Here is a 22,208-nt window from a genome sequence, read left to right as displayed (position 1 = left end):
CAATTTGCTGACCATTGTCTTTGCAAGTTTGTGCCATTCAATCTTCTTTTGGCCTGGCCACCTGCTTTCTTTTCTCTACTCCTGCTTTTATTTTCTTTTACTGTACTTCTGCCAGCTCTCTAGATATTCCCCTCCTTGTCTCTCTCCTCCCTACATATCAGGAAAAAGCAGCTTCCACTGATTTCCACACCATCTTCCAAGCAGAGGAAGTGATACAGGAAATACTATTCCTGTTTGTCTGACTGCAGTAGGAAAACATATATCAAACTCTTCACTGAAGCCCACACTGGACCAGCAGCATTTGTGCTAGTGATACCTGGTTCGCTAGGGTGGAATAGGCTTTGGGTGACAGCACAGCATCATGTCACTCTACCCTTGCTTGGAGTGACTTAATTAACATGCCCCTGAAATCCCTCTGCGGCTAAAGGCCGCGCTAGCTGCAGGGCTTGCAGTGCTGCTCCTCCTGTATGGCCATTTTTGAGGCTTCTCGCTCACACCAGGGTGACAGTGGTAGCAGGCAACCCCTCTTTCAGTCCAGGAGATGTGAAATCAGGATACTCAAGCACAGCAAGGTATTTTTTTTTAAATAAAAACATGGACACACATGGACCCACTGAATAGCAGTGTCAGGTGAAAAGAAGCTGCATTTTTGAATCACAATCATATTGTTTAAGCAAGTTGTATTATTCTCTGTGTTGCCTTTATCTGAAGATTGCAGGCATTTGTGATTATCTGTCATTTTACCTTTATACAGCTGTTTTCATCCTGATAGGTCACAGAAATTTGCCACATGGCAATAACGACAACTGTCTCATCCAGCATGTTACAAAGGAACAGAGAGAAGGGGAGTGTCTAGCCCAGGACTGCTATAGCAAATTGCTACACTTAGAAAAATGCTGTAAAGCCATTCCATTCCATTTTTAATGCTGTGTCTGAACAGCCTATGCTCAATGAATTGCATGGTGTTCAAGTTATCTGTCGGTGCAAGATGAAGAGCTGAGCTGGCTGTACTAGGATTAAACCTGTGCTTCTTGTAGCAGTAGAATCATAGAATCATTAAGGTTGGAAAAGACCTCTAAGATCATCGAGTCCAACCGTCGACCCAACACCACCATGTCCACTAAACCATGTCCCTAAATGCCTCATCTACACATCTTTTAAATACCTCCAGGGATGGGGACTCAACCACTTCCCTGGGCAGCCTGTTCCAATGTTTAACCACTCTTTCAGTAAAGAAATTTTTCCTCGTGTCCAATCTAAACCTCCCCTGGCACAACTTGAGGCCATTTCCTCTTGTCCTATCGCTTGTTACTTGGGAGAAGAGACCGACACCCACCTCGCTACAACCTCCTTTCAGGTAGTTGTAGAGAGCGATGAGGTCTCCCCTCAGCCTCCTTTTCTCCAGGCTAAACAACCCCAGTTCCCTCAGCTGCTCCTCATCAGACTTGTTCTCCAGACCCCTCACCAGCCTCATTGCCCTTCTATTCCTAGGTATTCCTCAGCCCACACTTGGGACCATGAAACAATGCTGAAACCAGGGCTCTGAAAATACAGCAGCATCTTGAGGGTTAAAGGGCTGGAAAAGGCAACACTGACTACCCACCAACTCCCCAGGTCTTAAAACCATCAATACCCGAAGCTATTGTGATGTTCAGCCTGTGTCTGCTGAGTGAGTCTGCACGGTTGGCACCACTCCAGCTGCAGCTGCTCTTTAAAGTTGAAAAAAAGTGTTTGGAAAGTTTTTTTAAATTTTTATTTTCTCAGCTTTGAGAATAGTTCGGTGTCTTGTGTGTGTGTGTGTGTGTGTGTGTGCGCGCGTGTGCGTGTGTGAGCACAGACCAAACTTCAGCAATTTTCAGCAAGGCCACAGAGTGGTTGGAAAGGTTCCCATTGACTTCTTCAGTGAGCTCTAAAAGGCAGGCTCCAGCGCTTCCAGTGCTGCTGTAAATAATGTCTAGAAGGGGCCGGATAAGGAATAGGGGCTACACACGGCCTTGCTTCGAGCTCATCTTTCATTTCCTTTGTCTCTTTTAAGAGAAACAAGGGAGCTAATTTCATATAACTTGGCACATCGTCTGGTTGTTGGGCCCTTAGGGGTCTGTTTGGTGCTGCCTCTCCCACCGACAGGACTTCAGACTCCAGGTTTTACTTGGAGGAGCCAGAGAGGCCTCTCGAGTGCCTGGAGGGGAGAGTGCGAAGTGTTAAATGCAGGAAGAGCGTTAGAAACAAGGACAATTTTCTGGCTTTGATCTGTCACTTGGCAGATCCTGGAGGCAGGCTTGTCTGGGGCTATCTCTGTAGCAGAGTTTGGAAGTGGCTGAGCAAGGCACTGCTCAGCCTGGGGGATCAAAGTGCACCCGAGAGCAAAGGGGCACGATGTCCTCTGTTTGAAGCAGGAGCTGCAAAATACAAATGCAGTGCTGCTCTCAGCTGGGAAGCCAACAGGGAGGATGTGTTTCCCTCCTTTCCCTCTTTCTGTGGATTTTTCAACAGGTTAAGGTGGATTTGGTTGTTAAGGATTGTAAGTACTGAGAGAGACAAATGCAGCATCTGCAGATAGAAGGAAGGTAGTATTATTAGGGTGGGGTTAGTAGCCCGATAAAGTGGCAAATATTAAGTTATGGAAACCTTACTGTATCATTCCCTTAATTCAACAGAAGGTGACAAGGAGACGAATTAAATATAGAAACTAGACATGACAGAACTCAAAGAATGTCTGTGCTCTTGTTCAACACTAGGATACAGAATGCGCAATTTCATGCAAATCAGACTTCATTTATTTTCTGTTTTGCTTCTTCAGTTAAATATGAGATGAATGAGAACAAGAGCTTTTTTCAGCATCCTATACCTAATATATTCATTCTGGGAATGGAGGAAATAGAGTGAATATGATTCTGGACAATGACATCGCCAGTGATCCAAAAATATTTGCACTGGGTGACCTGAATAGTCTCTTGAATATAAATGAACCACAGGGGAAAATTTCTATTAAGAGCAAACGCAGTAGCTAAAAGGGTGATATTGCTGAATTGGAAATATGCAGAAGGATTAAAGCTTGCTGAATTGTACACAGGATTAAGTGAACTGACACATGTGGAGAAAATAATTTCAATAATAAACAGGTTTTTGTTCTTTGGGGATCTTTCTGGGAAGTACAGTTGTAATTTTCAGAGTTATAAGTGAATTGTCATACTATACATAATAAGTTACTGCTGTAATCTAGAATGATGGAATGTATTCATGTGCTAAAGTGGTGATCCATAATCATATTGTTATGCTAGACAGTGAAAAAAGATAAACATTTGAAACAAAATTAAACTTTGTATGTTAAAGTGGGTATGTTACAATATGCTTCTTTCTGCAGGACACCTTCAAAATGATGGTTTGCTTACTGAGTTATTGCACAGCACTTTCTCCTTCTGGCTGGCCCTTGTTTACCAGTGGGGGGACTAAAACACACATAGGGGCAGAGAAATTTGCCAAGGCCATGCAGAAGGGACCTCAGTTTCTTGGTCATCTTTTCTTTGCTAACCCTTTGTGCTGTTCCTCTACATGGTAATCCTGTTGAAACAGGGCCAAGCAAAAGCAATAGCTGGTGATCCTGTTGGGAACTAGGTGGTTGTGGTTATTACTGCTCTTCTCCTACAATCTAATGTCTGACTAAGTCATGAGCACTCTTCTAAGTCAGTCAATATCTGGGCCATCACAAAGGCTTACAAGCGTGGGGGTTAAAAGCTAGTAAGCTGGACCAGACAGGTTGGCAAGGGCTTGTCTGTCTTCTCACAAAGTTTCAGGCTTGTTATTTTGTCAGTGCCTCGTATTTCTTACCAGGTTAAGTCTAACTGGTTACAATTACTATGCATTGAAGGTTACAGCAGAAATATCATTGTTACATCTCTGTTTTTAGAGCCTTACAACTTCCCAAGGTGCTCTTTGCCACTGAATTTTTCCATGCATGGTCTCCAGTGTCAGTCATTTTTTCATTACCCCCTTTGAATTCTTCAGTGAAGCCAAATGATTGACTCTTTGTAACTTACTGGGGCTAGGAGTACATCTTATCTCCCTTTGTGCCGTACCACAGTGTTTGCTTTCAGTAAATAATAATAGTAACAACTTGCTCATTAATGGGCTGTTAGGTGTGTCTTTTAAGACCTAAAAGTTGTACAAAATGATGTTTAGCACATATGCTTAATACATATCTTCCTATGTGGCATTTGAAAGTTTGCAACCAACCTGTAATCTCTGGTTTTGCAGCAAGATACTTCCTAGCTGAACATTTTGAACAGTACGAGTTCCAATACACTGGCTAATTCAGGTAAAGCATTACTTCCGATAGCATTAAAGTATAAAAGGTTCCCCTGAAATGGTTGTGACCTGCCTGTTTTCCATGGCTTTGAGGATTAGCAAAGTCTTTATTTGAATTGACAGAGATTAAAAAATGTTTCTTGACAAAACAACCATTACTCATATGCTTAGCAAAACCACTAATTGGGGAGTGGTGAACAGCAGCCAAACAAAAGCCCTGCATTTAGTGCCAAAATATTGATGGACAATATACAACTTTTAATCATTGCATACAGGACTGTGGATGAATGAAGAAAGGCTCTGATCCAGCACTGCCCAGTGTCTTCTTTGAGGCCATTGCAGTGGTGCGAAGAGAGGGTGGCTTGCTGGTTGGGGTGCCTGGCAGTCGGGGCTGCCCCTGGGGTTCTTCTTTTGGTGTCCTTGGTAGTACAGAGCTTCTTCCTCTTTGGCGGAAGAAAGTGTGTGTACTTGGAAATGTTTATGACGGTGAGTGGGGACTTGATTTGGGCTTGTTTTTGCGGTCAGTTTGCTTTAGTAAAACCTGAGGAATTGATCCTGAAAAATGCTAAAGAACAGAGGTAGAGCGTTGCGCTAGTGATGTCGTAGGATATGGTAGCAGTGCTCTGCTCTGTCACCTTCTTGCCCTTCCTCCGTATACCTCCAAGTAGTGCCTGAAACCATTACCTGTCATAAACAGTTAATTGTATCATGTATTACCTCCCCACAAGAGTCACTTGGACTACAGAGGGCTGTGTAGGGTTTTTATAGTAGGGAATTGGGTTTTTTTGTTGCTCTTGTCATCTGTGCTGGGATTTGGTTTTAATGCTAGAAATATGCTTGGCACAGACGGTGGGGATGTAAGGCACTGTGGCTCTGGGGAGTTCTTTGCACAGTCTTGCCGTGGATAGTATCCCACAGAGATGAGTTTTACTGTCATAGCAGAAGGAAAGTGTGACCCTGCTAAAGGAACACAGTTGGTGATTGCAGTTCTCAAATTGCAAAGAGGATGTTCTTGAGCAATTCTGTTGCTATGTTGGAAAGCATCAGGAATGGTCAACAAATGGCCTTGACCTATGGTCCCAATGCCTGCTCTATGTCAGCCTTGAATAATGGTAACTGGAACTCAAATCACTTGAATTTGAGTTATAAATGGATTATAAACCATGGTACTGAGACCAGAGTAGGAACTACTTTTCGTTACCTGAAAGGTGAATCAAATGCTGGTTGGCTGCAGCATAGCTAGAGTCCAGGCGAGTGCCTGAAAGTTCAAGTAACTAATACAGAAGATGGCTGAGCCCTTTTGGGTGCTGAAGCCCTGCTGAAGATGCCTGCAGCCTTTGCCCAGATTTATGCTCCAAAAAGGAACGAAGCTTCAAATGTGCACTTCTTTGCTGATGTTCACTATGGTAGTTTGGTGTGTGGGGCTTTGGATCCCCTTCTGACACGTGCAACCCTTTGCTGAATTTTGAACACTGTGGCTAGATGGGCTTCTTGGGATGACACAGATGCAACCTATGAATAATTTATGGCATTTCAAAACTTCTGATTTTGCTGTCTGGGGAAATGGACTAACTACAGTTTGTTCCATTTAAAAGCCAAAAGTTGTTTTTATTGTAAAATGCCAAACTGCATTTGAATATTCCTGTGCTCTGCTATCTCCCATCTCTTGCTCCCTGTCAATAAGCAAGATCTTTCAGTGGTTTGCTCAGTGAGAAAGTGATTCTACATTATTTCCTACCGAGGTTTCTGCTGGAGTGGGCTGGCTGTAAAGAAGCAGCAACTCCTTTACATTCAGTAACCATACCATTTTCTCTATCAGCATGGAGCATTTGACTCATGTGCCCTAGAAAATAACTCCTCACTCCCACTATGTGCTCATATACTGAGCTGAGATCTAAACCTGACCTGCAGTTCTGGGATGCAAACTCATGATAAAAATCGCTGGATGCAGGAGGTCAGTGTTTCGGTGTCCTTAGTCTCTGGGGTGAGAGTCCACTATTTAAGGAGTAGTGTTGTGAATTCAAAACAGGTTAATGCTTTCTAAGGTCTAGCGAAGTTACAAAAACACAGTATGTCTGCCTTAAATAAAAGCTGATTATAGAGCTCAATCCTGTTTCTATTAAAGTCAATAAGGGGATTATGCTTCTAAATTTCACCCAGTCTGGGTCGGGATCTTTTACAGGGGGCAAAAAATTTCTGTATGAAAAATTGAGACGTTTGGTTTCCAGCACAAGCAGTAATTCTATTCTTGCAGTAATGCGATGTGAGTATACTCTTCAGGGAGTTTATTTCGTAAACAATACAAAATAGTGGTTCTGTCTACAGCCTTTTCTCCCACATAGCACCTTGAACTGGGTGTACTGGGCCTTATGAAGCAGAAGGCTAACTTTCAACAGGATTTTACACTCCCCATAGTCCAGGGACTGGGTTTTCATTACGGTTAATAGGAGATGGGGTAACTAATATTTTAAGCCAGATCTGGGGCTGTGAATGCGTAGCAGAGTTTTGAGTGTTTTAATTTTCTTAATTTGATACTCTCAGAATGTGCACAATCCAGAGATGCTTGGTTGTAAAGCTTGGAAATAGGCTCATCTCCTACTGTAATTATCAGAAAGACTTCTGATCTGTCTGCATGCATAAACTGGATATTTGTATGTACACATGCATCACCAAGCACAAGCCTCTTGAGAATTTTGGCTCCCTTTATTGGTAACTTTTTGTTTCATGATCTTTGCTCTGAATTTCTTGTTTGTTATTCCCTATTTCTCATATTGGAAACCGTGTTGCTGAACTTGCCTAATAAAGGAGAAGTATCTGCTAACAGTTGCTCTTCAGGAGGGGATTGTGATGAGCAGGCTGGGATTTCAGAGAATGCTGCAGAAACCTACCTCTGAAACCCATTTCTGACAGTGTCTCACCCTCATGCAGCAGCACCCTTGGCTGCGGTGAACTCCCCTCATCCAGACTGCCCTGGCTTGTGAGTAATTTTCTTGTTCTCCTGTAGCTACTTATGGATTTGCTAAGTGCTGAGGAGCATATATTGAAAGTACCCTAGAGAATTGTTAGCCATGTGGTGGCTCCATTGATTTTCATGGTGGCCCTGTGTTAAACCTCTGTATGTTGCTGTGGAAAAAAACCCTCTGAGTTTTAATTCAGGGATCATGAAGACCTAATGTCACTTTTCCATAAAGGAGAGAGCAGCAAATGATTCCTCGGTGCATTTTGCCTTTGTTTTGCAGTGTGCGAAGACAGGGAGGTTTATGAGTTTATTTGTTATGTAAAATCACATGGCTAGTTCTGCAAAACGTTGTTTACGGATCTTTCACAACCTTTTTGGATATTCTCAGAGACAGAAATGAATATCATGGTGTGGCCAAGTAAAGAAAGTGCTTGTTTTGAAGTTCCTTTCTATAGAAATTAATGAAGTATTTTTAGGAATGAATTCTGAATGTGTTAATTCGCTGATTATCTTCACTATTAACCAGAGATTGACAGAGGAGTGTCAAGTGCAGTAACCCCAAGCCAACGAGGAGAGCTGGAGAGCAGCTGAAGACAGACTGCCCAGCCAGCACTGCTTTTTTTCTGCTCTGTTCCCCTTGCTGCGGAAGGGCTCTCTTCAGGCATTGACTTTACTTGTCTGTTCAGTAGTGCTAGTAAAACCAGAGGGACTGTGTACCCATGGCTCAAGGTCCCTCTGTGCACGCATGCACAGTAATATTCCTGCCCTAGGTGCCGCTTATAGTGCTAGGTGTTACCTTCAGAAGATTGTTTCCCTCCCACATAGAGTCTCAGCTTTACCAAGGCTGGATCTCCTTCAAAGAGAGCAGCCTTCACAGTCCTAACAGGCTTTCATCCATATGTCTTCTCTCCTTCCCCGCCCCGCCCCCACTTTAGCTTTTTCTTGTTCACCTGTCTGCTCTGCAGCTTGCTTGGATGCATTGCTGACTTGGGAGCTCAAGACCAAAGATTCTTTCAAGCTTTCTGTCCTAGCATGTAGCTGAATACATTCAAAGAATCCCAAACGTGACTCTCTGGCTGTGTGTTGCATGGGGTGGGCTGAGGGCTGTACCTAAGCCACTATCAACTCTCTCACAGTGCTTCCCGTCCCCACTGGCCAAGGAAGCCATACATCTTTTTCCTGGTAAGTAAAAGAAGAGTTCAAAGACTTGCCCCTGTGGTTTCCTTCCTACCATTAAACAGATCCATCTCTATACATCAAATATCATTTTCTTTTGCAGCTAGTCAACTCTCTTGATTGTGCTCTTTGCTGATCTGGTGGTTATTTTTGTTGCCTCTGTGGAGGTCTGCTCTCAGCACACCCAGAGCCAATGCTTCTGACAGGCAGCACAATCCTGGAGTGCCTTGGCAGGCTGCCTGCGTCTGTCCTGCAGGCCCTGGGGGGACTCACACGTTCTGCCGCTTACTTTCCTCTTTCCTAGAGATCTAACACAATTTTGCAAGTAGTCACTTGGAGCCATATTTCCCTTTGCCCTGGAATATTTTTTTATTTATTTTTAGTAAACGTTTGTCAGTGTTTCTAACATTGCGCCTCCAGCAACGTGGCCTGGACTGAAGCCACGCAGCAGTCTGACAACCTGTTAGGCGAGTCTCCTATCAATTAGGCTGCAGCTGTCATTGGATCTATTCTCAGCCTCCTTGGTACGTGTTTGCAAATAACAGGGGCTGCTGTTTTGCAGCTCTTGATTTTTTTTCTCCATAGCCAGTCAAGAACATTTTGTCCCTAGAATTCCTCCTGTCTCCTTTGTTTTTGCTTTCTAATCATCTTTGCTTTTTTCTCCTAAGAATATATGCTTATCGAGGATATTCTTATGAGTAAAGTGTCTGCTCTCTCTTTTATTTCATGCACAAAACAAGGAAAACCTCCCCCAAAGAAACAAAAAAAGGAATATCTCACTCAAGGCTATACCTTGATCCTTTAAATGTTTTCAGATTTTCTCCAAAGCATCCAGAGTGCTTCTTACCTGTGGGGAGCTGCCATTTTGAAAGCCTGTCTTGCATGGAAGCTCTCCATGGGGGCTGCCTTGTTTCTGCTGATGTTTGAGCTTCCAGGCGATTGTGTGTTTTATTATGAGGTTTGCCACAGCTGGAAAGAGAGTCCCCGACAATGTACAATCTGTTAAAATTCCCTCTTATGCGTTCTACCATTTGCAGTTTTCTCTTCTCCTATAAAAATAATGAAAATTGCTCTATAACTTTTTTCCAGATGTTGCGCACTGCATGGTGGTACTTGATGCTAATATTTCATTCGGTAATCTATGGAGCACAGCCCCATTTGTATTAGACAGAGCAACTGCACTTAGGCATATGATTTTCTTGTTTTGCTTCCATGCAAAATGGGAAATCACAATTGGGATGTTCAAGCAAGGCAGAAGCATTGCTTGCTCAGGGCATTTCATCCTTGGGCTGACTGAAAGATACATTTTAATATCATGTTGTCATTTCTTTCACAAGCCAGGCTCCAGCTTTGCACAAAAACAGTGGAAACTGTTCCAGTTTCCTCTCAATCCCTAGGTCCTAACAACGGGTCTCCAGCCAGCTTGCAGCTTTGGAGGCAGAACCAGCCCATCATAGGCAGGTTGAAACAGTTAAGTTTACATCAGCTCATGCTGAATTGGCAAAAGTCCCTATGCTTGCCTGGTGGGAGAGTAAGGACAGGGCTTTTTTTCTATCCCCGCTAAATAGCACACAATACTGCAAGATGCTTCCCCTGCAACATCACTCAATGTTTGCTCTGCAAGAATATCCACAAGGAGCCCACCTAGTGCTGTAGCTGTGCTGGCATTCAGAGGCATCTTGAAGTTTTTGCATACAAAATTTCCCCAAACTAGCAGTGTGGCCCTGCGAAGCTCTTAGGCACTGTAAGTGTTAATACAGCACTGCCTGTCTGCGCTGTATTTTCTGGAGTACGATAAACCCATGACAGGAAGGCTCCACCAGGATCCCAGCACTGGGAGGTTTGGTGTTACAACACCAAGGTATGGGGCAGCTGGATCACTGAAGGGAGTCTGCAGGCTCTGAGCAGCCGCTCGGCACGTGAGCGAGAGGGGCTTCTGCGAGTAAAATTAGGGAAGCTGGAACATGTAGAAGGCCTTGGCAGTGCATTACTGGATTGCCTAGTAGTGCATTAGCACCTCAGAAAGACCTGGGCACTTTTGTGATCCTCTTCCTAGGTGTCTATTACAATCTTCCTTTACCAGGGGAAAGGTGGCTCTAGATCCATTAGGAAGCTGCTATTTAGACTAGGATGTAGGCTCTCACAGCACTTCAGGTGTTTCATGAAATACTTGTTGGAGATGATAAATCATGTTGAGAGGTGCTGCAGATCTTTGGGCAATCTCAGGCTGAGACATTTAAGGTTTTCTCAAGTACTTATTTAATGAAAAGCACATTTCACATGTATATAGCATCCCAAATTGTTCCTGCTCAACCACTGAGCTTTCAACTCTTTGAAAGTATAAACATAGTTAGAACAAGCTGCCATCCTGTAGACAAAGCTTAGTTGGCAAGAAGATGTAGTTTATGCAGTATTTATCCTGGTAAACAAAGACAAGTAAAATGCTTTACTTGTTAACATCAACTCAAAGGAAAAGCAAATGATGGCATTTGCTGTAATCATGTTCAATGTTCTGAAGGTGCCTGCGTGTTTCACCTTTATTCTAAGCTCTTGCTTATAATTTGCTTCTTACGTTTAATGGTGTGTGACTCTGTTTCTGAGAATGCAGCGTACGACTTTGTTTGAAGACTGTATTTAAGCAGAACAGTTCTCTCTGGATTTTGTAGTGATAATATTAAGTGCACCAGGAGGATTGGTCAAATAAGCAGGAGGGGCCTGAGCCGACTAGTTTGGTGTTCATTTCTTTGTCAGCTGCTGTTGGAATAGTGTTCAGATTAATGTGATTACTCTTCGCAGTGGCTGCAAGTTCATAGACCAACTGTGCACTTGTATCAAAGCCATCAGAATGATTTTAGTCCAGGGTTCCTACCAGAATTATTTATATAAAATGCATTTGAAATCCTATATTGGCCATTTACACGTGAGGATTTCTATTTCAGGAAGCTTTGGAAACAGCCAGGATCTTCAACTGCACCCTTTCCGAAAGATACAAGATCCATTTAACATTTAACGATGACTGAGAAGGTGCTTAAAAATAACTCAGAAGCATAAAGCACATTAGTGTGCTCCGTACCGGTTACAGGATTGGACTAACAGTTAAATTTTGGATTCTATTTGCATGTCTTGTCCTTTCTTGCTTCATGACCTGAGATGAATTGCCTAGTTCGCTTTGACAAATGAGCTTAATACTTATCTATTGTCCATATTTACATTATTACATTTAGGAGGTGATAGAATCTGAATTCATCTTCTCTGAGGAAAGAACTGTAAAACTCTGTGGTGGTCAGGTAGTATAAAATATATCCTTCTACATGACTGCACATAGTATTATCCACTGTATAATTTGCTGGTATCAAGTCCATTTCCCTGCAAAAGGTCCCTAGTTAATGATGGTATAAGTTCTTTTGGGAGGGATTATGCTTACATATATATTTATACAATATTCAACATAATAGCAAGCTAATCTTGACTGCATCATTTATGCTTTGCTGCAATTTATACAATATAGGTAATCAATTAGTCTGATTCTTCTGCATGCTGCTAAATGGAACATGAACAGCTCATAATGGGCAGCAGTAAATAGACATTTGTATGTACACAGATACACTGTGCAGTGAAAGAGGCATGCAGGAGACAAGATGCTGAACAAAACAGCCCTGCATAAAACCAGGCATTCATTTAAAAGAAGAAAAATGTCGCTGAAAGCTGCAAGATTATTAGCATTACTATGCATGAGGAGTAGTCAAAGAAGATGTTACAAGAGGAAGAGAGACATTATTCAAGTGTCTGGGAAGACAGACCATCATCAGCAGTGGAGAGAGAAAAGGCTTCCGAAGGAATAGCATAGCATTTCAAACATTAAATTATAAGGGGACTGAAGCTTTAAAAGGTATGTTGGAGTTTCTGCATTATTTATTATTTGAGATTGCCTTTCCCCCCAAATGCCTAAGTTTTGTTCCATACATACAGAACAGAAAAGTCCTTCCCATACTTCTCAACTTCCCAGGGCTTTCTGGACACTGAGCCAGCTCTAAGTTTTGAGATATGATTTACTCTAAGCAGACATTGATTACCTACAATGCTGCAGTGGGTTGGAGCTGCTTGTTACAAAGATTGGGGAAGCGAGAAGGATTTGGCTGCCATTACTCTGGAGCTTGGGAAAGTTGGGCTCGGAATTCATTATTATTTTGTCTTTTTATTGCATCCATACCTATGAGCTCCAGGCACTGACAGGAGTTCACAGTGCTAGGTGCTGTCCTTTCTCCAACACAATTTAAGGCCTTGTGGACACCTTTTTCAAACCTAGTCCACTGCTGCACTGTCAGTGCAGTGCAGAAGCTTACACTTGGAAAATGCCTGCAAAAAATATAGCTTGTATCAGTTGCCTGAGCGAAAGAAGCTGTATTGGCAAAAAGAAACTTTTTTTCCCCCTTTTGCTCATATTACAGCTGTGTCTACATTAGGGCTTTTGCTGGCATAGCTGAAAAAAAAAATCACACTCCTAGCTGACAGGGATATGCTGTCAATTTTTTTAAATAGATGAGTCTGAAGTATTTCCACATGATGGATCAGTGTGTGTTTCTGTGTGTGGGGAAGGGGGAGGGGTGAATGTGTTTTAAAATAGAAGTTTCTAAAATTGGTTTGCACAGATACCCTTAAAATGGCAAGTACTGCCCTTGCCAATAGCTTCCTGCTTCCCGGCCCTCCTGTCCTTCTTGCCCAGGCTCAGACCCCAGCCCTGTATTCCCCTTCCCTTCCGCCTTGTCTGCCCCACACCCTGGTGTGTCCAGCCGGGGACTCTTGCCTGCTGTCCTCAAGTTCTCTCGCCTGGTTTGTGCCCTGGCAGCATCCCACCTCCGTGCCTCTGCCTCCTCTCCAAGCACCCTCACTGAAGCGCCAGTCCATCCCCTCTGCCACCAAGGGCTGGCTCCGCTCCCTGAAGTGTGCGTTTCTTACCTTCCTCTCCTGCCGCTGCTCCCAAGGCCTCCGATGGGCGCGAAGGCTCAGGCTTTGCGTACAAGCAGAAGTCCTCCATAAGCTCTGTGCCGCTGCAAAATGTTTCATTTCCTGCAGCCAAACTGCATGTTAAGTCAAAGAGAGAGCAGAGGGATTTCCATTTCAAACAGGGAGGCAGAGCCTTTCCAGAACATCTGGAGAATATTTGGAGGAAGAAACAGAGCTGTGATAAGATCACAGGACTAGAGGCATGAAGGTCGGTTCTGTTGCTGCTTGTCCTGACCAGACAATTACTGATGTTTACCTTGTTCCATCAGCTCAGGTTGGTTACGGAGTCCAAATGGCATATCAAGGTATCATATGTACTAGCTCCTGGGGAAGGAATTGATCCCAGCGCTACTGTGATCTTTCTGAGTCACCTTTGGGCAAAAGTTACTGCTTTGGTGCCTCAGATTCTTCATGTATAAAATGAGACCTCACGGTCGTGAGGTATGAACCTTAATTTGATCAAACTGGAAAAGGGGTGGAGGTCCTGTGGGGGTTGTCTGCTGAAGTGCAAGAAGTAGGGATTAGCTGATCCTCAGATGACTCGCACTCCTTTAGAGAAGTACAATTCCGTGAAAATGAGTTGCTAAATAACCTGCACACGGTGTGAGGGAGTGAGCGGTCAGAGGCAAGCAGTCTCCTGAGCACACAGCAGCCTGGGCAAACAAGTCCTTGAATCACCCACATGTGTCGGTGTGCATAGCCTGCGCCCTAGAGTCCTTACTGATGGTTATTGCAGGTAATCCATAGGATATACACCTGGAAATGAGGCATCTGTAATAGTTTTTAAAAAGACCAGTGAGAGGACTTGTTTTAATTTTTTCTGACTATGAAAGTTTAAGCATTTAAATAGCCTTTAACCAAGTAACCCACAGCCCATTGGTATGAACTATTTGTTCAGAGTTTAAACTGACATTTCGTAAGTATGTTAATTGATACTGCACTAACTTACTATAGGTATCTTCCTAAGTGCCAATTATCTGCCTCAACATTCCCCACAATTTAAGTTTGTTAGTAAGAAGCTAATTACACTAGTTTATTGCTGATGGAATTACATGAAGAGTAGATTTTGCTCTTACATACTTATTAGCCCTCAATAAGTGATCCTTAGCAGTCTGTTGCTATTCAATTAACAAGTAATAACTTCTTTAATGAATCTAATTGAAATGCTTATTTCAGTCAGGCACCTAATATAAAGTGCTTTACTTTGAGCACTTTTCTGAGTGCTAGTCTTGTTTACTTAACAAGAACAAAATGGGGCCACTGAGGAAAACTGAGACTGTGATGAGAACTGAACCACTGTTGGTAAATCCCTGCCAAACATGACCAGAAGTAATTTGTCAGGTGGTTTCTGTTCTACAGAAATATCACGGGAATAAGCCAAGACATTTCTCTCTGAGGGTTTAAATCCATGGAGGGGATTCTGCAGCATGAAATTCTTCTAGCACATTAGCTCTGCCTCCTGCGGCGGATGTAAAAACACTTGCTGCTCCGCTGGGAGCTGCGTAGCTAAGCTCCGGCGTGCTGCCGTGGACGCTGTCATTGAGTTCTTGTTGCAGTTGACTCTCTTAAAAACACTCCTTTTGCTTGTGAGTCTGCACGTTTGGCTTAAGAGATTGATAGAAGTGCGATGATGGCTATATTTAATGATCTAAAACTATCAGTATAATTACAGCCCAAAAGAGGCTATAACTGGAGGGTTTTATACTGTTCCATGTACTTCAGTGAGACTGACACTAAATCACCTTGAATTTAGTCTTTGCTCACAAGCGTAACCTGCGCTGAACTGTCTTGAGTGACCACTCCTGGGGCTAACAAAACCCAGTTGCTACGTGGAGACAGCTTCCTAACAAAAAAGTGGCGCAGAAGCGTGTGCAGTGTATCTGGGGCTGTGCACACCGTACCTGGTGAGCTGTTAGGTTGGGAGTCTCCTCAATGGGGAAGGGGAGGATTCTTAACTGGGATATTGTAGTCTAGGAAATGATAACCTGCTTTGTCCATTTATGGGATGGGAAGACCCAACAATGGTTGGCTTCTGAAGCTATTTTTGGTTTCAGGATTAAAAGTCTGGTTTCTCCCGTAATGAGGATTTAACAGACAAGACTTGTGTTTGTGGATAAATGCCAGGAAATCTTCTCAAGCAACGCTAACAGACTATTCCATTTGGCAACGTTAGTGTATGGGCAGAAACCTTTCCTCAAGAATTTTTAGCAGATAGATTTAGTGTCAAAAGAACACATAATAGGCTGTAATATCTTCTCCAGTCTATCATCAGGTTTGTTACAAACTTTTTAATGTATGCCTTCTACTCATTGAATTGAAAGACCTTATTGATCTCTTTGCAGCTGAACTGATTATTGGGGTAAGAGAGAGAGACTTCCTGAAAGAAGCCAAGAGAAATTATTTATTTAACATATTCTGATTTTAGTAAACTTCCATTTAACCTCCAGGGTTAATTAAAAAAAAAAAATATTGCTGGTTGGCTGGCATAGATTTATTAAATCAGACAGAAACTGAGTTCAGGCTAGTACATTTAATGTCAACTTTTGTAATATTCTTGGGGAAAAAAAATCCACATAGACTTATTAGTATTCCAGAATTGCTTTATTTTAAAACAACAGCCATAACAGCAAAGCAACCCATCTAGGAAAATAACCCCCAAAATGAAAACACATTCTGCAACTTTGGATAGTTCAGAAATACTTAAATAAGGTATCGGGGACTTCATAGGCCTGTGGTTATTGGTTGAAAACCTGTCTTCATCATGAGGTATTAGCTAGTTGGTGTCTGTACCTTCTTTGGGTTGGGATTAGGGGATTTGGTATGCTTTCCAGAGATGCCATGGTTCTTCCCTGTGCCTATAGGGTGATAGCTGGCGTCTTTGTTAACGTCTGAACAGAGAGCGAGGATTAAATGGGCCTAACAGCTGAGGGGATTTTCAAAGGCACGAGTGGTATTTAGACATGTATCTCCTGCTGGTTTCTATTGGTTTTCCAGTCTTGCTTTGAGATTCCTGGTTTGGTGTGGGTCTGTCGTCTCCCCACTGCTCTCCCTGACCCTGTTATGGACAAGATCTGGGGAAATTTTCAGAGGTACAGATGTCAACACAGAAGTTACATTGTTGGGATGGAGGAGCCCATGCTTGATAGGAAAGAGCTAATCGAGGACCATCCTGGAGAAGGTTCTCTCTTGTCATTATTGCTGTGACGAGCTTGGAGGTGAGATCGGGTGGCATAACAAAGGTGCAGTCTGACTTTTTGAAGCTGGGCTCCTCTGGCCCTGACTTGACCTTGCATCTGAAGCAGAGGGGAAGTAGAATATCCTATGAAGCATCAGCCAAAGAGAGGAGAAGCCTTCATTGGAAGGTCTTTATGAAAGAACAAATGAGCACTAAAATACCCAAGTGAGGCTTCAAGACAGGTTAGTTATTGTCCTGTGCAGGACAAGTGAAACTATGTTTTAGAGAACACAAGGAGGAGTATAAAAAAATCCAGTACTGGATTTAGGTAGAATTGTTAGCTGTGCGGCATTTGTGCAAGACTTTGTTAGAAGCCAACGTCATAAAGCTGTCCATTCTGTCAACCAGTTTCAGGGCAAACATTTTCTCCTTCCGCCCATCAAATTGAGATGACAGGTTTCTAAGTGGTTTTAGTCTGAAATGTGACAAAAAAGTATATTTTTGGCAACTGATCTTGCTTTGTGCCCTGTGTGATAATTTGTCCCTCCTGGCTTGGAATATCTTATGTAGTTAGAGCCTTTTGATGCATACCCCCTCCCTCAGAGTATGGGGAGAAATTCTACCTGGAATTTTGTTCCTGTGGAAGAGAAAATCCAGGCTTTTACCAAGTACTGCAGTTTAACTGAAGCAGCAGGAACTAGCAAGGAATGCTTGTAATATGGAACATACCATGTATAGGAAAATGTCATTTTCAAGTGCTTTCTGAACTATCCATCCCAGTAATGAAGCAGCTCTGAAATACCACGTGACTTTCTCACAGTGTGTTGCACTCCGTATAACCTCGCCTTTGATCATGATGTCACTTCAGATGAAAGACTCACATGGAGAGTGGTACGTTGTGTGTTAGGATCAGCTGATATCCTCTGGGATCTGAACAGTGAAGGACTGTTTGAGATGTGCACTCTATGCTTGTCAAAGAGAAATAAGTGCTGCAATAAAAATAGTAGTCGGATATCCAAACTCACCTGTCTGGGTAGAAGAAAAACTTCACCTTTATGCAAAAAGACCTGCTTAATCTGAAAGTTCTCCTAGAAAGGATTTTAAGGATGCGTAATCATTTTTACTGCCTTTCAGTTCAGGGTCCTAATTCAGGTCAGTGATTTCCTGAATGCTTGAGTAGCTCCAGGTGGCCCTGCTTGAGCAAGGGGCTTGGACCAGATGATCTCCAGAGGTCCCTTCCAACCTCAACCATTCTGTGATTCTGTGATTTTGATATTTTGATATCCCTAACTTGAGTGTTATCAATAGAAGTGAAACAAGCACCACAAAACACCCTCTTCTGCTTCCGTTAGCACAAGCAGCTCCCTACAGGATAGTCTCAACGTGCTCAGTGGGTGCCTTTATTTACCTTTTCTCTTGTGCCTGGGAGTTTGGCATTTGGCACCTTATGTCCCAGTTGAGTGTAATATGTAATGGGCTTTTCTAATGAATTTAAAACCAGGCAAACTTACAACCATGCACACTGTGGTCCAGGGATGGCAAGAGGATTCCACACACACAATGTCAGCTGGCTTAAGCGAGCCTGTTCCACTCCCATTGCAGTACCTGCTGGAAAACCCTCCAAAAACCAGAAAAAGCAGACCATGCCCGCAGAGGCATTTTTTCTTACTCTGAAGCCTTTATCTTCTTATCAAACAAACGTGGCCAGAGATGATGTTGGGGCTGCGTCCTGTTACAGCAAATGCTTTCCTGCCGATGTGCATCCCATTTTGCTTTGGCCTTGCTCACACCTCCTTAGCTTTTGCTTTCTGGGAACGTCTGAGTGATTGAGGGTGAAGGCCTGGCCCCATGCAGCTCTGCCATCTCATTCGATGGAGTCAGTATTTCACCCGCACTAACAGTGACAGAGACTGAACATCAGAGCTGCATGCACAAGCTTTCACAGAAATCAATTCTCACATACAGCATTAATATTGGGAGTGCTTCTCGCTCACCTAATCGTTGGCCAGGCACAATAACCTGTGACTAATAGCCATTCACGGTTATACAGCACGGCCTGATTATAAAAATTTACCATTAGTCCGTAACAAAAAAAATCTCAAGCTGTTAATTGACCAACATGTATTCCTGAGGAAATCGGAGTGATCAGATGGATATTCATTGCACAGAAAGGGAAGATACAGCTAGCTTGTGCGTTGCTTTTATGATTCATCTGCTCTGATCTACTTTTGATTATTTTTTTCCTCATGTGAGGCCAGTATTGCAAATCAAAGATTTGAGAAATAAGCCTGTGCTTAAAGTGACCCAAATTAAAAGCCAGTTGCCACCTTTCTTCTCTTACTAGGCAGCCGTTCATTTCTGTGCAGGACTAGACATATGTTAAAGGCTGTCATACGGCAACAGAAGCAAACCCGTTAGCTCATGGTCTGCCTTTGCCAATGTTTAAGGTCAGCTACTGGAAAAAGTTACAAAACAGCTATTACGGCCAGGTATGATCCTGCAGAAGGGCCTTTACTGAGAACTGTTATTCTTTGCTCATTTTTGTGCAAATCAGTGGGACGCTGCCCTGGAAAAACAGCCTGTGATTCACAAAACAAGGAGAGCAAGATGTGTGCAGGTCGGTTTTGGGGTTGGGTTTGGTTTTTTTTTTTGGCCAGTCAAGTTTTCCTGTCGTAAACATCCTTTTTATTGGCAGATGGGGACCGCTCCTGAAAATGGTCAGGACAGCTTGTCCATGTGGTAGATTTTCTTCTTCTTCCCTACCCGTAAAGTATTACAGGAGCTTGAGCACCACTCTTTCTGGCTGACATGAAGGGCAGAGGCACCAGTCTGGCAGTGCCACCATTGACAGCCCAAGGAATTCTCAAACTTTACCTAAACACGGTCACCCTCTGGCATGCCTGCTCTGGTCAGCAGCCTTCACTGTAGGAGACAGACTTGGATCTAGTTATGATTTTAATGAGCAGAGCTCAGAAAAGAAGTTGGTGACTGTAGGAAAAAAAGCAAGCAAGCAGACCATAAATCAGGTCATCGGATGAATTCAGAATGCGCTAATAAAATCAGAGCTTCCAATAAATTTCATTTCAGGCAGAGGAGAAATGGTTTCTCAGTCGAGTGTTCAGGACAGATTATAATTTCAGATGTGTGTCAGGCCAATGCAATATGTCTACAAAAATGTTTGCAGGCCGGCAGCAGTGGCTGGTCCAGAGTTGCACTCACACCAGTTGCACTTTAGTATGATTGAATAAAAAGGCGAGAATGTCTAGTTCTCTGAGCAAAGATGAATCTAATTAAATGGTTTTTTTCCTCCCAAATCCTTTGGTTTCTTGCTCTTTCATACTGTGCTATGATGACATTTGAACAACAAATGCAGTCTTGGTAGGTTGGTCTCCTGGTACTGCTTTTTATATGAAAAGCTTGCACATCCCAGCTGAAGTCCAGATGCTGCGTTTATGAGGTATTTTGTCGTGATCAATTTTTAAAAAATATTTTTCCATCCCATGAAATTAGTAGGCACCTGGGGAAATACCAGCTCCTCCCAGCTCCTGCAAATACTAACCTTTCCCAGATGGGAAGGGAGTTCTCTTTCCCTTTATTTACCTGCAAGATGTCCTTGCTGGTGCTCAGAATCACAGAGGGAGAAGGAAAAATAAGAAAACCTTCGTAAGTGGAAAACGTTACAAACAGACCAACTGCACATACTCCAACTGCCTTCAGAGGATCCATTATATTGAATAAACCCTGCATAATCTTCCCAGGGTCACAGAGTGAGTCATTAGCAAGACGGCACTAAGACAGAGGCATCCTGATTTCTTTTTTTTTTTTTGTAACTACTCTGATTACTTTAAGCCCCCAATTTAAAAGGCCATAGGTTTGTGCTGGCAGTGCAGTCATACAGATAACTACTCACGGCTTTACAAATTGGCTTTCTTGCAATCATCTCACTACTATGGGCCTGCAGCCCTTTTTTGTTTTGTCTTTTTTACTTGTCTGTGTTCTGTTCAAAATTATGTGTGGTTTTTTTCTACAAAAACCAAAGCAAGCCGGAGATGGGCGGGAGCCTCTCCTCTGCCTTCACGTGCCCACACCAGGACTGCACATGCCTCTCCGCAGCCCCGAGCGCTCAGGCCAACTCTGTGCTGCCTGCCAGCATCAAGCACCCTTCATGTGCTCATCAGCTACGGGATGTTCTTCAAGAGAGACTTCGGGATGCTTAAAACCAACCGATTGACCCAGGAGAGCATCTGAGAAGGAAAACTGAAATTGCTTCCATTTCTCTTCTTGCTATGCTTTTCCTTATTGTTGCAGTTCCCTTTCAGAATGGGGAGTCTGTAGGTGGCTGCTTTGGTATTATCATTAAAGACAAAGCAGTTTAAAAGCTGCCGTTACGGCCGGTTAGCCTTTGGCTGCCACATTCCCTCTCTGTTAGTAAAAGGAGAGGTTTTTTTTCTTGTACTTATTTGTCTAACAAACGGTGAATATTTGTTTTCATAGACTTCTGTGGTGGTTGCACCCACCATGTAGCCCGGCAGAGCACGTCGGGAGAGGCGACTGTCTGGCTAGACCCATCCAGCCACCACATCACTCTGGTTAGGCGAAGGCTGGTTCAATACGGACCAAACAAGTAACTGTGGAAAATGGTCACTTGACACCTTTTAGACAGCATAAATACAGATGTTTTCTGAACAAAAATTTTCCACCGTGTTGTAGATGCACTTTTGTATGTCACTAAAATAACTATTTGTAATTTCTCATTACAACCCTTAATGCCTGACTGAAAATTATTCAAGTAGGCGTGCTTCAAAAGGTACTGCCCCTTCACAGCGGGAACACCTTTAGCCATACTGGCCGACACTTTCATATCAAAGGCATAGTTAATTTTAAACTGGAAAAGCAGCACAGGCTTGCAGCATACGACAGCTGTGTGTGTATCTATTTCATATATAAAGACATCCAATGAAAAAAACCACATCAATAAAAAGAAATCTAAATTTGCTTCTGCACTAGAAAAAATAGATATTGAGCCATCGGAGGTTTGGGACTTTAGCACCATGTTTCTTTTCCCTTTAAAAGCCTTTTTTCTTTTTTTAGTAAGCTACAGCTAGGTGCCATTGTATTGTTGTAACATGCAGGGTGATTTCAAATGATTAATACCTTGACAGCATAATCTCATAACAAATCATTTTTATCCATTATCTAAAATCAATTTTTAATTAAAAGAATACGCTATATTTGTTTTCTGATACTAAATTACCCTGATTATTTTAAAATTACGTGTTATGTTGGCACATACTAAATATACGGCACATATATTTCTGTTGGGCTTTACTGTCTGCCTGAAACGTGAATTTCAATTATTAAGCATTAGTAAGTATTTAGGAATGTCCTGCTATGTAGGGTCTGCAATTAATTTTGCCAGAAATGATCTCTTTTTGTAGCCTACATTTTTTCTTTCAAGGCTGTACTGTATTTGCACAAAATTGGTATTTTTCTAACCTTACAAGAAAGGGTCGCAGGAACCAGAGCGCAGCTGGAAACCTGGATCGAGCTCCAATAGAGGCTTCATACGGGCATACATCACGTATTTGC

Source organism: Aptenodytes patagonicus, chromosome 10 (genome assembly GCF_965638725.1).
Source record: "Aptenodytes patagonicus chromosome 10, bAptPat1.pri.cur, whole genome shotgun sequence".
Classification (NCBI taxonomy): domain Eukaryota; kingdom Metazoa; phylum Chordata; class Aves; order Sphenisciformes; family Spheniscidae; genus Aptenodytes; species Aptenodytes patagonicus.
Note: the sequence above shows the minus strand (reverse complement) of the source record.